The 16418-nt window shown below is 50.3% G+C and overlaps 1 pseudogene across 1 annotated transcript; it reads right to left on the minus strand.

The window, feature by feature from the left end:
• Window positions 1-10897: 10897 nt before the first annotated feature.
• Window positions 10898-16416, minus strand: LOC309607117 (ras-related C3 botulinum toxin substrate 1 pseudogene; annotated as a pseudogene). Its single transcript has one exon. The product of its transcript is annotated as a ras-related C3 botulinum toxin substrate 1 pseudogene (transcript).
• Between the last annotated feature and the right edge of the window lie 2 nt (window positions 16417-16418).

A 16418-nucleotide genomic window follows, 5' to 3' on the forward strand; every position in this document is an offset into this window, starting at 1 on the left:
CCATCATAGAGATTTTGTTTGATAACACAGTGTAATAAAATCACAACTTAATTATGAAAAGAAGCTGCCAAAAAATCCCATGTGGCCAGAAACTAAATTACACATTACTAACTACCCCTTGGTTTAAAACAGAAATCTGAAAATTATTAAATCTTCATAAGTCAACAATATGAAATTGTTGTGGTCAAGCAGAATTTACTAGGAAATTTTTGGTTTTAAATAAAATGACTAGGAATAAAAAATGTAGAAAAAATGCACTAGACATTCAAAGAAAGACATTAGACAAAGATCAACAAAGCAAACCCAAAGCAAGAAGGAAGGAAATAATAAAGATCAGAATTCACTGAAATAGAGATCAACAGAACTGACTATACCGAAAGCAGAGAGAGGGGAAGAGAGAGAGAAAAAATATAAAAATATATACTCACAGAATGAAAAAGGGAAATTAACTTTGGATACAATAGACTTTTTACAACAATAAAAAGGTATAATAAATAATTATTTGCTGATAGATTGGAAAACCTAGTGATGTAGATAAATTTCTAGGAATATAGAAAATGAAAAAAGTGGTGCAAAAAGAAATAGAAAATTTGAATAAGCCAATGATTATTAAATAAATTGAAATCTAATATTTCCCTTCCCAATGAGCCCCCAACCCAGACTGTTCTATGGGGGATTTCTACCAAACTCTTAAGTGGTGGTTAATTCCTATCTTATCCAAGTCATTTTAGAATGTCCAAAATGAGTAAAAACTGCTCAGCTCATTTTAGGAGACTGGTGTAATCTTGATTCCTAAATTGAATTTTAAAAAAGGAAAAGAAGAGAAACTCGTATTTCTTACAAATATAAATGCAAATGCCTTAATAGAGTATAAATGTATTAAAAAATATATGTTATAACCAGGTAGGGTTTATCTCAGGAATGCAGGGATGTTTTCACATTAGAAAATATATTAATGTTTTCATGATTTATTAAAGGAGAAAATTCATGATTATTTCAGTTGATGCTGAGAAATCATTGATAAAATTCAACATCTATTTATAATGAAAACATTAATTACAACTACAACAATAATAAGACTTCTTGATGAAGTAGGAATAGAAGGGAGCTTCCTTAGCTTAATAAAGGTAATACACCAAAACACTCTACTTAATGCAGGAACTTTAGACACGTTCTCTTAAAGGTTCTATTAAAGGCAGAGATGCCTTCATTCATTACTGGTGTTTAACATGGAACCGGAGGGCCAGGCCGACACCAGGAGGAAAGAAGCAGACCCAGGAGGGGTGAGGATTGTAAAGAGAAGAGATGAAACTGTTATTATGTCTTATGTAAATATACACATGTCACTTCATTCATTATACATGTATGTCATTTATATAGATGACGTTTTACACATATGTCATATAAAAGAAGCATCACAATATAAATCTTAAAATCTAATAATTGATCAAGGTTGGTGGATACAAGATCAATTTATGACAATCAATAGCATTTCTCAACACCAGTTAGAAAATGTAATAAATATAATGAATTAGATATTATTCATAACAACAACAAAAAGTATAATGTCTAGGGATTGCCTTAACAGAGAGCACGTAAAACTCCGTGGGGAAGAAACTCCAAAGGCTAACAAACACGGAAGGAGAAAGTCCTGTGTATTAGAAAAATGCAAAATAAACTGCAGGGGCTCACCTTTGCTCACCAGGTCGGTAAAAATTAAAAACTGGGTAATGCCCATGTTGGTGGTCCCTCTTGGCTGAGATGGTGGACCTGTTGCTGACCAAGGGGGTTTCTGCAAGGTAAGGGCAAGCCCACCCTGAAGACCCCATGTCCCTGGACAAGCTCCCATGCTGGAAACAGCCTGCAGGCCCGTCTGGAATAACTGGATAAGAAAATGGGCAGGTGAACACCATGGAATGGCTTATTCGCCAGTGAGATGCCTCATGGAAGGACCCTAAAACAGCAGGGGGTAAAGAAAGTTAGAGCCAGATGAGCCCTGGATGGTTCAGTGTGGACCGCAGACAGGACATCACCAGAGCCTGTGAGAAATTCACAATCTCAACCCTCACCCAGACCTGCTGAGTCACAGTCTGTCTTTTAACAAGACCCCCAGGGTTAAGGGAAGATGTGGGGGTCCCGTGTCTGAGCAGACGTCACCGCTTCCTGGGGTCAGAGCGCTCTGGGGTCAGTGCAGGGCAGACAGATACCCGAGTGGCTGGGCTGGGAGGACCCATGTGGGGATTCATGTAAGTCAAGGCCAAAACGGACCCCTATTTGCTGTGAGATTCCGGGAAACCGGTCAGCTACCCAGAACCCGGCCCAGAGGCATGCCCCCCGCTGCAGTTTAAGGATTGCTGGTGGATTAAAAGCTGCTCTTCTTGCCTGGCCCCCAGACGTCTGCATCTGTTCCCTGGGTTTATGGGGCTGTGGGTGCGGAGGAAACAAACGGCAAAGCCCCCCACCCCCCGCCTCCCGTGCCGGGACGGGGTGGGGCGGGGAGGGGCCGAGGGGAGATGCGGTTTTTCTTCCCTCATCAGCGCCTTTCTCCTGCGCTGGTGCGAGTGGACACATTCCTAATTGTCGCGGTTCCCTCCGTGATTTTCCCTCCGCGTGGGACGCGGGTGTCCTCACTTGGACACCTGGTGCCCACACGGATCCCCCACTTCAGAGACTCCCTGTCTCTGCCCCACCCCGGCCCAGGGCAGTCCTTCGCAGGTGTCTGGGGGCATCCTTTTTAGTGTGGGTCTCACCGTTCTTTGGGTTTTTTTGGAAACCGTTTCGTTCAGATCCCCAAACAAACAGCATTGAGTTTGCAAGTGGAAAGGTGTGAAATGCATGATCATTTGGGAGGATTCCTTTTATGGTAAGGAGCCTTCCCAGGCCCTGTCCTGGTCTCTGCACCCTTTCCCTGGGCAGGTGAATTCTCCCCTCAAAGCTCAGGAATGTACCCCTGACCTCACACCCTCTCACCGCCCGCACAACCCCACCCCCTCCCCCGGGTCAAAGGTGAAGGCCCCGGCCCCCCGGCCCTCCCTGCTCCCCGCCCAGACCAGTCCCTCCCCCTGCTGGAAGATTACCCCTGACCAGCCCCGGACTTTCCTATCCCCGTTCCTGGCCCTCTCCTTAGCTCAGGGAGTGTTCCTGAGACACAGCATCGGCCACCCTTCCCCGCCTCCCTCTGCTCCCAGGAATCCGTGTGGGCGGCTCCGGCCTCCCCCGCCCCCGCCCCCTCGAGCTGCCCAGCCCGGCTCAAGCTCAGTCCAAGCCAGCCTGACAGTAACGAGAGTGGTGGGAATGAGTGCCAGCAATCACCACACCGGCCGACTGGGCCAGGCCTGATTTTGTTTTCATCTCAAAAAAATAAATCTTCCATTCGGGATTTTAGTTACGAAAGTAAGGTACACAGAAGCGCAGGAAGTAAAAACGGACACTCCGTGTCCTCCTCCACTACCGGTCCCCAGAGGCGACCTCGCCAGCCTGGGCCCTCCCCGGCCTGTCCCCCACATGCTCGCCCAGCGCCCTCCCTCTCACAGCCAAGCCCCTGGCAATGCTCAGGGCCCCCGTGGTCCCCACGGGCAGGCGTGGAGCTCGAGGGGCCCTGGGGGCTGGTTTGCAGCCCACCCACCTGTTCTGCTCCCCTGATAGATCTCCATGGACCCTCTTCCACCACAGAGACGCCTCCCACTGGAGCTGAAATTGCCCCTTTCAGTTAACAGCTCGTCTTGGATGTGGAAGCAGAACAGCAGGGCCAAAGGGAATAGACGTCTCAAATGTGAGAGCAATTTCCAAATCACTCTCCCCAGTGGAGAGTCCCCCAGCCATGCAGGTGAATGCATCTTTCTTCACAGCCTCCAACCCCACCTGTTAAAGTCTTTAATAGGCCAATCGGACAGATGAAAAATATATCACGGCCTAACATTTTTTAAAGTTTCTGTAATTACTCATGAAGGATTCTCATGTGTTTATTGGCCTTTGAAAATCTTTCCCTGTGACTCAGCTGTCCGTAGCTTTTCTGTTTCTGGTGTTTTGCTTGTTTTTGGGTTTGGGGGTTTTGTGCAGAGAGATGTTTTAAAGTTTCTTTGTCATCACATCAATTTGCCTTTAGTGGTTTCTGCCTTTGGTGACTTGGCCAGGAAAGCCTTTTCTTTTTCAGATTGTTCGTTTATCACTTGTTCTGCGAAATGATCCAGCCACTGGGTTGTGGATCTGTAGCGCGTTCACTTTTCCCAGAGACTCAGATGTGGAAGGGTAATTCTGTCTCTTGGTCCTGAGCTGGATTCCACCCTCAGCCCTGGGTCGCGGGCGCTGCGAGCCTGGGGGGCGGGGTGTGTTGGGGTTTGCCCCGCCCTCCACCTGCGGGCACCCTTCCTTCCCATCCGGGTCCTTCTGCCCTGGCCCTTGTCCCTCTGTTGCGGCGCCCCACCCTCCAGCGGCCCCCCTCCCCGTGGCCAGGCCCAGAAGTGGTCCTCGGCCCACGCGCCCCCGCAAGTTCAGACCCCGGCACTTCTCCCAGCCGAGCGGGGTCTTCAGTCTGTCGACCCTCCAGCCGTCCCCTGCCCCGTCCATCCGGGCACTTCCCTGAGCGGCTGGTGTCGCTTTCTGGTCCCCGCTGTCCTTGGGCTCGAAAGCATCAAGCAGGGCCTCCTGGAGGGCCCGCCCCCACTGAGCCTGCTCCAACCCGCCGTACAGAGGCGACCTCCTGTGCTGGATCTGGCAGATGGAGGCGACCCCTGACGCCACCACAGACCTGCGCACGCGCTGCACCCACTGCTGCGCTTGTGGGGTAGAGTGTGTTGGTCACGGGAGAGGATGCTGAGGCCGAGGGTCTGCAAGTTAACGTGCACACCCTGGGCTTCCAGAAGCTGGTACCCGTCGGCGTCCAGTGAGCCTGTGTACTTACCGACCATGACTGGGGGCTTTGCAAACCTACTCGGTGAAAATGCTAGACCAGCCGTCTTTCCATTTGACTTAAAGGGTTAGCGAGATGGGACCTGTCATACGCCTGGCGGTTGTGGTTCTCTGTTATTCGGGGCATGCAAGTTGAGGATCCTGATATGCGTTCTTAACCCCTGCCGCCCTCCTAACCCTCACAATACTCTGCTGGCCTAAAGTCCACTTTGATTGATGTAAAAGTGACTGTGGTGGCTTAGATTCTAGAGGTGGGACCCGGACCCCCAAGCTCCTAAGGCTCCAGGTCTCTGCTGTGCGGCATGAGGCCACAGGAGTGGCCCCGGGCCCCCCAGGTGCACAGTCTTGATGAGTGGGCATCAGTCTGAGGAAGGGTCCTTCCCTGTTCCCCCCTCCCCTCCTTGACTGCATGTTCCATTTCACACTGAGACAGGATCTCTCCACGTGTGTGACTCCTCACAGGTCTGCAGGCTGGTGCCCATGTGGTTGGGTTCTGGGGGGCGCCCCCCCTTGGGCTGCAGACGCCCTCGGACTACCTCTTCCTGGTGCACGCAGTGGGGCGGGGGGAGCCGGGCTCTCCCTACCTCTTCTTTTTTTTTTTTTATAAATTTATTTATTTATTTTTGGCTGCGTTGGGTCTTTGTTGCTGCGCGTGGGCTTTGTCTAGTTGCGGCGAGTGGGGGCTGCTTTTCGTTGCGGTTCGCGGGCTTCTCATTGCGGTGGCTTCTCTTTTTGCAGAGCACGGGCTCTACGCACACGGGCTCAGTAGTTGTGGCACGCGGGCTCTAGAGCGCGGGCTCAGTAGCTGTGGCGCACGGGCTTAGTTGCTCCGCGGCATGTGGGATGTTCCAGGACCAGGGCTCGAACCCGTGTCCCCTGCATTGGCAGGCGGATTCTCAACCACTGCGCCACCAGGGAAGTCCCTCTCCCTACTCCCTCTTCTTATAAGGATCAGGCCCCACCCTGATGGCCTCGTGTAACCTTGATTGTCTTCTCAGAGACCCCGTCTCCAAATACATCCACACTGGGAGTCAGGGCTTCCCGTGAATCCGGGAGCACGGATGTTCAGCCCATAGCGGTGCGTGCGCTCCTGTGTGTTTCAGACAGGAAGGCCCGTCTGGCACCTCTCATCACTGGTGGATCACACCTGGCAGGTGACCAGGGCCTCCCAGGTGCCAGGGAAGTTTTCCTAGTTCCGGTGATGGGGGTGCTTCAGGGCCTGTGGTGCTCGCCAGGCGCAGCCCGTGTTCAGACAGTAAGGGGCTGCCTGGCCCAGAGCCAGCCCGGCAGGGCTGCACCTGCTGGGTGCTGCTGGCCTTGGGAGCTCTGGCTGCCCACCTGCCTAGGCTTCCACCTGGGTGCTCCTGTCTGGCCCTTAGGCCTGTGACCACCTGCTTCTGGCCATGAGCCTGTCCTGTACCCCGCCCAGGTGCAGTCACCCCAAAGCCCTCAGCAGCTCAGGCCCATCAGGCACCAGGTGGTCCTGTCTCTCCAGCCAGCACTGCTGGCCCTGAGCCCTGGCATCCCCATAGGGTGGTGAGCCTGGCGCCGCTCCGACAGCCAGGCTCCCAGACACGGCTGTGCCGCGTATCTGCAGGTGCCTTGCCCCTCTGAGACGTGATCTCTCCGCCAGGAAAGTGGGGAGTGACCGCCTCAGCCCCGGGACTGTGCCCCGGGTCTCAGTCGTTCCTGCAGAGGGCTCGGGGCCGGGAGTGCCAGCTCGTCCCTCGTTACTGGGCAGGCTTGATCTCCGGCCTCACCTCTCCTCAGGGTGAAGGGTCCCCAGGGGCCGGCAGGCTTCTAATTCTTGCTGAGGGAGTTGGATGGCCTCTGCCAGCGGAAGGTAATGACTCCGGCCAGGAAATTATTTTTAATGAGTCCAACTCTTCCGCAGGCTGTGAGGCCTGGACGGGGCTCCTGCGGCCACAGGAAAGGGGGTCTGTCGGGGCGCAGGGCTGGGCAGCGCCCGGTGCATGGCACACATTCCTGCCCCTCCTGGTGTTTCAGAGAGAAGGTTGATTGTTAACGAGGAGCCCTGTCACCCACGCCGGGTGGAAAGGGACCCAGACAGCAGGACGGCTGTGACAGCAGAGACGAGCTTCGCCTTCATGGATCCGCTCTGAGCCGGCCCTTTCCTCTTGCCCCTCAGGAAGGGAGGCTCACGAGTTAGCAGGCCGGCAGACACGCAAGCCCGCTGAGCCCTTCTCCGGGATGTGATGAGAAGCCCACTTGCTCGTGCAGAGGAGTTGCTGCCACTCATCTTGGAGGCCGTGAACCTTCCTACCCAACCTGTGTCCCCCGCCCCGACCCGTGGCTTGAACCCCACAGGGATGAGACCAGGCGATGTGCGTGCCGAGGGGTCTGGGAAGTGACCGCTCTGGTGGGGATGCGGCAGGGCTTGCAGGTGTCCGGGGTGGCTTTGAAGAATGAAGAGGATTTCCAAGTGACGGGCCGGGAAGCGTCCCACAGGAGGGAACCCCAGGGAAGATGTAGGAAAGCGGACGACCTCCTGGCAGCCAGCTGGGGGTCTCGGGCCAGCAGAGGCCGCATTTGGTCCCACGAGGCGTGATGGTGCCTGAGCAGAGGGGCTGGGGTTGGTCTGCCCCTGGAGAGGTCCTGGTGGCCCTGGGGGTGGGGATGCAAGGGGCCAGGGCTCAGAGCTGCCCTAGAGACCCCCTTTCTTCCTCTTTATGATGCCCTACCCAGCCCAGCAGCAGACCACCCATGGGGCTCCCTGGGGGCCCCGTGCAGGTCACCTGGCCCTAGGGACCCCCCCCGTCCCCCTGAGCTCTCCATGCTGGGGCCGTGGGCAAGGGGGTGCTGGCCTGATGGGCCAGGGCAAGGGTCTGGTTCTCGCTGGGGTCAGCCTCATGATGGTGGCTGGCCACCCGCTGACCCCTGACCTCAGCCCCACACTGACTCTTGACCCAGCCACACTGTCACTCCGGAACCCACGGGTGTTCCAGCCCCTGACCCAGTTACACGCTGACTTTGACCCCGGCCGCACGCTGGCCTCTGGCAGCCGTGCTCTGACCCTTGACCCCAGCTCACGTGGACCCTTTAACCGACGGGTAGGCAGGCCCTGATGGCCAGCGCTGGCCCCGGAGAGAACCACACCCTGGTCTCTGCCTGAAACGTGGTGCCACCCGAGCCTCAAACTGACCCTCGTCGCACGCTCGCAGCCTGGAGCCACGAGGGCACGGGGGGCGGTGGGGAGGGAGCGCCCACCGCGGAGAAGGGAGCAGGCGCCCGGCTCCAGAGGCGGGTGTCGGGCTGCACAGAGCATGGAGCCCCCCCACCGCCGGGTTGCTAGGTGACCTTGGCCAGGCAGCCTCCGTCTCTGGAGCGCAGCTCGCTCAAGCATAACAACCGGAGTCTCGTGAATTCTAAAGGATCTTACAAGGAAACAAGTGCTAAGGGAGCTGCCGTGGGGTCAGTAGAGATAACGCATCTAAAATGCTTAGCTCGGTGCCTCGTACATCACAAGAGAGGCGTTCGATAGATGCTGTTACTAACGTTGCTGTTAACAACCCGCCTGCCCGCCCACCGAGCGGGTGGGGGACCAGACAGGCTGTGGGCGCCGGAAGACGCTGCCCACGGGGCAGCACGACGTTGCAGCGGGAGGGTGGGCGGGAAGGCAGGGTGGGCTCGCGTAGGGACTGGGAGTTGCTGTTCACCTCCGCAGCGCTGGGGTCAGGCCCTCCTGGATGGAGACGCGGTCACACTGCTGGTCCCCAACGCTGGCTTCCATCAGTCCTCACCCTGGCCCCCTGTGCGGACAGGGACGCCGGGAACGGCCGGGCTCGGGACTGGCCCAGCGCACATGGCCAGCCCGGGCCAGGTTTGTGCCCAGGTATGTGGGACCTTGAATGCCATGGCCCCTGCCTCACAATGCTGGCAATTAGGGAAGTGGGTGGGAGGGGCACAGGGAACAAGGCCTCCCTTCCTGGCGGCCTGGCCTGAGTAGGAGTCAGTGAGGGGCTGCCACCTGGACCCCAGCCCCCTCTCTGGGCCCCTCCATGGGCAGGGAGGCTGATGCCATTCCTGCCTTTCCACACTTGAGATCCCCCCTGTCCCAGGGGCCACGCCTACCCCCATCCCCACTCCTCCGAGTTAGCCACGCACCCGGCCAGCCTCAGTTTGGGCTCCTGACAAGAGATGGCTTCGCTCAGCATTCTGTGGGGACCGGTACTGAGCCACACACTAAAGCCTGCACCTGCTGCTGCTTGCTGCACCTGGGTCTTCTGTCGGTCTTTGCAGAAGCGGTGGAGCTTCCACCCATGACACGTGAGATGATGTTGGACATGCGCAAGTCAGGGGTTAAGTAACAGACTAGAGCCGTCAGGTCTCAGGGAGCGTGTCAGGTCTTGGAGAGCGTGTCAGGGCCAGAGTGCCCAAGGAGGGGACAATGGGAGGGGGACCGAGCAGCCGGCGAGGCCAGCGAGTCCATCTCTTTACAGTCACCTCAAGAACGGCAGTGGGAGACCATCAGAGGCGTCTACGTAGGGTAGGGAATTGATGTTCCATACGTTTTGGAAAGAATACTTCTCCTAAAAGATGGAGAGGATCAGGAGAAGGCACAGCCAGGATAAGGAGGGGAAGTTGGAGGACTGTGGCTGCGATCGGGAAAGAGGAGACGGCACCTGAGTTACGGAGCACTTGGTGGGTGAGCAGAGGAAGGGAGAAGAGGACTGAGCTAAGGGTTTTTTTAAAAAGATTTTTTTGATGTGGACCATTTTTAAAGTCTTTATGAATTTGTTACAACCTTGCTTTTGTTCTGTGTTTTGGTTTTTTGGCTGCGAGGCATGTGGGATCTTAGCTCCCCAACCAGGGAGCAAACCTGCACCCCCTGCATTGGAAGGCGGAGTCTTTTTTTTTTTTTTAATATTCTTAGTGGGGTATAATTGTTTTACAATGTTGCGTTAGTTTCTACTGTATAGTGAAGTGAGGTAGAGTTCCCTATGCTCTACAGCAGGTTCTTATTATTATCTATTTTATACATATTAGTGTATATATGTCCATCCCAATCTCCCAGTTAACCACTGGACCGACCTAAGATTTTTTCTGGAGGTAGAATGTGTTGGGTGTTGGTGACTAGACGGGGGGGTGTACACTCGAGTGTACACCAAGGCGCCCGGGTGTTCATGCGAGGCCCTCGTGGACAGAGGATGCTGCATCGGAAGCAGCTTCATCTTTGAACTCAGTGGGCAGAGAGCTGTGTGACATCCCTGGGGCACCGTGATGGGTGGGTTGGATGCTGGGCTCGGGGGCCAGGGGAGGGCTGGGATAAAAGGAGCTTGAGGAGCTGCTACCCTCACCGACGTTATGCACATGAATGAGACGCCCGGGGAAAACGCACGGATGGTGAAGAGAATTCTATTTATGCATTTGCCTTGAAATCAGACAAAAGAACTAAAGATCTCAGAGAGTGAAATAATTCAAGAAAAAGAAATTGAAGACATGGATTGGCAAGGGAAAAATTAAAGCAGATATTTATTTTTTGCAGATGATATGATTTTCCATTTAGAAAATCAAAAAGAATCTGGAAACAAATTACTAGCAATAATAGAGTTGAGCCACGTAGCTGAGTGTAAGCTCCATACAAACACTGCATATACAGATGTCAACTGTATTTCTGTACATCATCAAGAAACTTTAAAATGTTTCTACCATTTATATAACAACAAAAACAACAAATATAACAAGATAAGTCTAACCAAAGTTGTAAAGACCTGTATGCAGAAATTTGTAAAATTTTCCTGCAGGATATAAAAGAAAACCTAATAAACTTTTTTTTTTTTTTTTAGGGCTAAACTTTAATAGAATGTGAAAGTTTGAACTCTTACACTTTAAACAAACAAAACCTAGAAATTACTGATTGGTTCAAAACGGTTTAATGGAAAAACTAATCTGTAACAAAAACTTGGCACTGAGTGCGAAGGCTCCACCGTTTGAGCAAAGCGTACAAAGGGTCCTGGGGCCCGGACATTCACAACAGCAGGCATTTTCTCTTCTTCTTCTTGACGGGGGTGGGGGGTGGTGGGCAGAGAACCGCCCGGATAGCTTCATCAAACACTGTCTTGAGGCCTCGCTGCGTGAGCACCGAGCACTCTCGGCATTTGACGGCACCGACCTCCGTGGCCATGGCCAAGCCCTGCGGGTAGGTGATGGGTGTCAGCTTCTTCTCCTTCAGTTTCTCAATCGTGTCTTTATCATCCCTCAGATCAAGTTTCGTCCCCACCAGGATGATAGAGTGTTGGGACAGTGGTGTCTCACTTCAGGGTACCACTTTGCGTGAACATTTTCAAATGATGCAGGACTCACAAGAGAAAAGCAAATTAAGAATACATCTGTTTGTGGATAGGATAGGGGATGTAATTGGTCATAATCTTCTTGTCCAGCTGTATCCCTCAAGCCCAGATTCACTGGTTTTCCGTCCACCATAACATTGGCAGAATAGTTGTCAAAGACAGCGGGGATATACTCTCCAGGAAAGGCATTGGTCGTATAACTGATCAGGAGGCCATGTTTATAAATTGGAAAACTTAATATCATAACATAATCTCCCTCAATTTATCTAATGATTCAATACAACTCCAATCAAAACTCAACAAGATCCTTTATAGAACTTGTCCATTTGCTTCTAAAATTGGAATTCATTAGAATTGTCTTCTAAAGAAGGAAGGTAGGCTTGCTCTGCCAGGTACCAAGACATTATAAAACTTTAGTAAGGGATGCTGTGTGGTATTAGTTCAGGGGTAAAAAAAATTGACCAGTGGAACAAATAGAATGTTCCTAAACATATCTGTGCACATATGGACCTTCTATTAATGACTCAGGTCACATGACAAACCAGCAGGGAAAGAAGTGAGTTTTCAATGTGTACCTGGAATAATTGGTTATCCATATGGAAAAAATTAAATTATACACAAAAAATTAAATTATCCTCTCCAGATGGATTAAGAACTTGTGTCAAAGCAAATATCTAAAGCAAAATTTTAAAATCTTTAGAAGAAAATATAGGTGAGGATTTCTGATTTCAAGGTAGGGGAGGATTTCTTAAAGTACAAAAAGTGCTAACATAAAAGAAAAAGACTGGTATATTTTAATTCATTATTAAAAGCTTCTGTAAGTCAAAAGACAATTTAAATCAGGTAAAAAAAAGTCACAGTATGAGACTATACTTGCAAAACATGACTGACAAAAAGTTGGTGTCAAGATTAAATAAAGAACACCTCAAATCAGTAAGAAGAAAGAAACCCAATGGGCAAAAGATAAAGCAGCTGTTGCACAAAAGGGAAAGCACCTGCAGAGGTCCTGAGTGACACTGGTGATTCAGATGTGCATACAGGCTGCAGCAAACTACAAGATTGTTTTATTGGCCAAAAGCAAGAAGTCTGATAATACTAAGTATCAGCTGACACAGGCTGAAGGGCATGTAATGTAGAACGATCACTGTAGTGTAATCTTATAAACGTGAGCATTTACATGCGCTCTGACTCAGCAATTCCACTCCTTACTGTGTGCCCAAGACAGAAACCTGGGCGTGTCTACCAGAAGAAATGCACAGAAATGTTCATACTGGAAAAGAAACTGGAGACAACCCCAAAGCCCACCTACAGGAGACTGGGTGAATAAAATGAAGCACACTCACATATTGGACCTTATACAGCGATGAAAATTAATGATCTGCAATTGAGCGTAGAAGCCGTGTTGGAAGTGAGTCAGTCTTCGACATCCCAGCTGTTGCCACATGGGTCAGGGTGACCTGCCCAGCAGAGCCTTTCCTGAATTCCTGACCTACTACATTGTGAGCGAAGGAAAACAAAATGGAGGTTCTAAGACTCTGAGTTTTGGAGTGTTTCGTTACACAATACTAGAAAACCAGAACTGCATTTTTTACTCTTTCCATAACCTGTGCAAAAGCATCTGCTTATTTTTCCCTACATTTGAATGCCATTCCTTCCAACAAAGTGATTGAGCACCCCACCCCCCAAAATAGAGCCAGAGCTCTGAAAAACTGGGATCACACAGTTCACACATAAACAACAAGCAGGAAAGATTAAGTGGGGGACACAGGAAGCCTGAGCAGCACGTAGGGTGCTGGGTAAGACAGAACCACCCCGCCCACTTTGAAATGATAGCAGGTAGTGTCTGTTGGGTGTGCGCCATGTTCTGGGCACAGTGCTGAGCCCTAGAGTCTGTGAACTCAGCTGAGAGCCCCACGAGGCTGGACTCTCTTTATGTCCGTGTGACGACCAGGAAGACTGAGAGCTGTGAGGCTAAGGAACTCATCTGTGGTGCAGCCAGGGTTGGAACCCAAGCAGCCGGGCCCAGAGGCGGTGCCTTTAGCTTTTCTTCTGTGCTGGCATAGACGGCAAGCCAGGAAGCAAGGTGTCCGGGTGTGAGAGCAAAGCGGGAAGTGAGAGAGAGTGGGGGCATCGGGCTCGTGGACCGGCAGCTCTGGCCAGTTTGGGCCCACAGATTGGGAGCCAGGGTCTTGTGCACACACCTGGCCTACAGGAGGGGAAGAACGGAAGCTGAGGTGACTCCTACACCCCTGTGGGGAATTGGATGCACTTCACACACCTGCTCAGGGAAGGAAGCCTGACCCTACTGTGATTGGGGGAGGGGGCTGTAATCCTCAAGGAAAACCCAGAGTCCTGGGCTTTCCCTTCCTGAGGACCCAGAATCTGGCTTTAAACACTGCCTCCTGGTGTGGGGACCAGAAGCTGAGAAACTATCACGGAGTCTGTTCCTGGGGTGGTGGCACACCCACCCCACCCCCAAAACCTGGCATAAGCGAAAAGAAGGCCACCATGGAATGTCACTTTAACAGTCCAAGCACCATGAAGTTCCACAGCAAATATAAACCTTGCTTGGGATCAGCTAAATATGCACACAGACAGGTACACAGACACCAAAAAAGAGACTATTTCACCGTGAGTGAAATTTTGCTGGCCAAAAAAAAAAGGAAGGAAGGAAGGAAACCAGGAAGGTTTGTTCCCTGAAAACTTTAGTTAACTGAAAAATCTGAGAGAAATTATAAAACAATGTTCAAAATGATGAAAGAAATAAAATAAGTCTTATAAAAATCAGAAATAAAGAGCAAATAACCAATCACAGTAGATTTAGAAAAGAACAAAATGGAATATTAGGAATCCATTAAATCAAGATGAAAGAGCTGACTGAATAGAGTAGAAAAACTAGTAAAGCAGAAGACAGATCTAAGGAAAACCAGCGGAACATAGTACAGAATGCAGCACAGTTACAAGACACACAGGTTAGAATGACATGACCCCAGTATACATCAACCAGGGGTTCCAGAGGAGAAAAGAGAGAAAATGAAAGTGATAAGAGCTTAGAATCTTCCACTTTTTATTAAATGTATTCTCAGATAGAAGATTGTCAATGAATCTAGAGAAAGGTTTTAAAAACATGTAGGTATGGACATCTCCTAGGGAAACTTCAGAACATCAAAGACAAAAAGGATGTTGTAAAAGGGCCCAAGAGGAACAGAATTGTACCTCCCAAGCACAGTGTTTGGGCTATGAGAAGTTTCAAAACAGCAACAAGAGCAGCCTAAAACAACAGGAAAATATCTGCAAGGCAGTGAGAGAAAACATATAGTTGTCAAACTAGAATTTTATATCCAGCTAAACTATTATTCAAGAGTGTGCATGCTATAAAGACGTTTCAGAAACAGCTTACCATGAACTGCTCTTTACTGAAAATCTCTAAGGAAGGTACTTCAGGAAGAAGGAAACTGAACACCAGACAAAGGAGGAATGGATGAAGACAGCAAACAGATTGGTGACTTGTGGAAATAGAGTGAAGTAAGTATCGATGATAAACACTAATTGTGTTAATAATGATTATTTTGGTGATGACAAAATGGAACTGAAATATAAGACAATAATACCATGTAAAATGGAACTGGTAGTGAGCAGGGTAGACATATCCAAAGGTCCTTATAGGGTAGAGAAGGATAGCGATCAACTAACATTAGACTTTAAGTCAAGTATGTGTTAAAAAATTAATTGTATTCAGTTGAACAATATGAAATTGCTGCTGTTTGACCAACATGATGGCAATTTCATATGGTTCAACCCAGTACACTGTATAACTTCCAAAGGAGAGTAGAGAAAGTGGAGAAAACTTAACATACCGATGGAGAGCAGGAGAGATAGTGGGGGTCCCTACCCGCCTGAAGGCAGAGGGCCGTCCAGAGTTCTCCTGTGCAGACTTGAATCATCGGGGTGGAGAACGGGTGACCAGCGAGGCGAGGTCCACAGCCCGCAGCCAGGGCGCCTTGTGGCATCTGCTGCCAGTCTTCCTGCAAGTGTACTTCCGGGTCCTGACACACGTCCTAATCGTCAGATGACCAAGGTGCGTGCCAGGCTCTTGGATGCCTTCTTTGGTGGCGTGAAGGTGGAAACACGCATGTCCTCAGTGAGAGGACCGGCACCTAGATTGTACTATCTTGATGTAGATTTATTATTGAAACGATGTCTGCTTCCTATACATAAAATAGAGACCAGTGGTCTTCAAGTTTGAGGACACACATCCCATTAATAAAGGCTGAATATGTGTCTCCGAATCGATTAGGCACCACTCTAATATGTATATTATTAAACTAAAGAAACTAAAGGTGCCTAAAAATGAAAGAAAGAAAAAGCCTCCTGACACCTGGACCTTGGCAAGTCTTCAGGAATGTAGGTGAAAGCACCCGAAGAGGGAGGAATGGGGAAGCACTGAGCTATTCCTGGAAACCCTGAATTGGCAAGTTTACCCTGGACAATGTGTAAACAGCGAAGTGACTGAGGAAACAGTTCCGTGCTGCTGTAAGGTGGGTCGTGCCTGGCAGACATGGGCCTCTGGCCCTGGGGAGGGAGCAGGGCCTGGGGGCTGGGCACAGGGAAAGCTGGGCTGTGAGCTGAGGCTGGACCCAGTGCGCATAAGAAACCCCCGCGGACAAGAAAGTATCACTGTTTCCAGTATCCAAGAAGTCCCTACAAATTGATAAGAGAAGGATTTAAAACCCCATAGAAAACTGTGCAAAAGATATGTATCGGCTATTAACAGAGAAAGAAATAGAAATGGCAATAAATGCATAAAAAGATACTAAACCTTATTAGTAGTCAAGAGAAATCAAATTAGAACAATAATGACAAATTTTTATTCAAGAGACTGGCAAAAATTATGGCGTCCCAACATTTATTGCTGGGAAAACTGGGGGGGGGGGGGAAACCGGTGTCTTCGTATCCCGCTGATGGGAGTTGATACGGATACAGCCTAATTGAATGCAATTTCTTAATACCTATTAAGATAAAATATGGCCCTACTGTTTGACATGGGAATCTCACTTTGGGGATTTATTTCATAAAATTAAAAGAGCCAGTACTGAAGAGTCCACGTACAAGTGTTTTGCAAAGCGTTCTGTGGTGGAAACAGCCCGTCAGCAGAGGGTTGTTCCCTGAAGAGCCTGAAGTGTGCGCCTTGCAGAGGGA

Source organism: Balaenoptera borealis, assembly GCF_965194805.1.
Source record: "Balaenoptera borealis genome assembly, chromosome: 12".
Taxonomy (NCBI): Eukaryota; Metazoa; Chordata; class Mammalia; order Artiodactyla; family Balaenopteridae; genus Balaenoptera; species Balaenoptera borealis.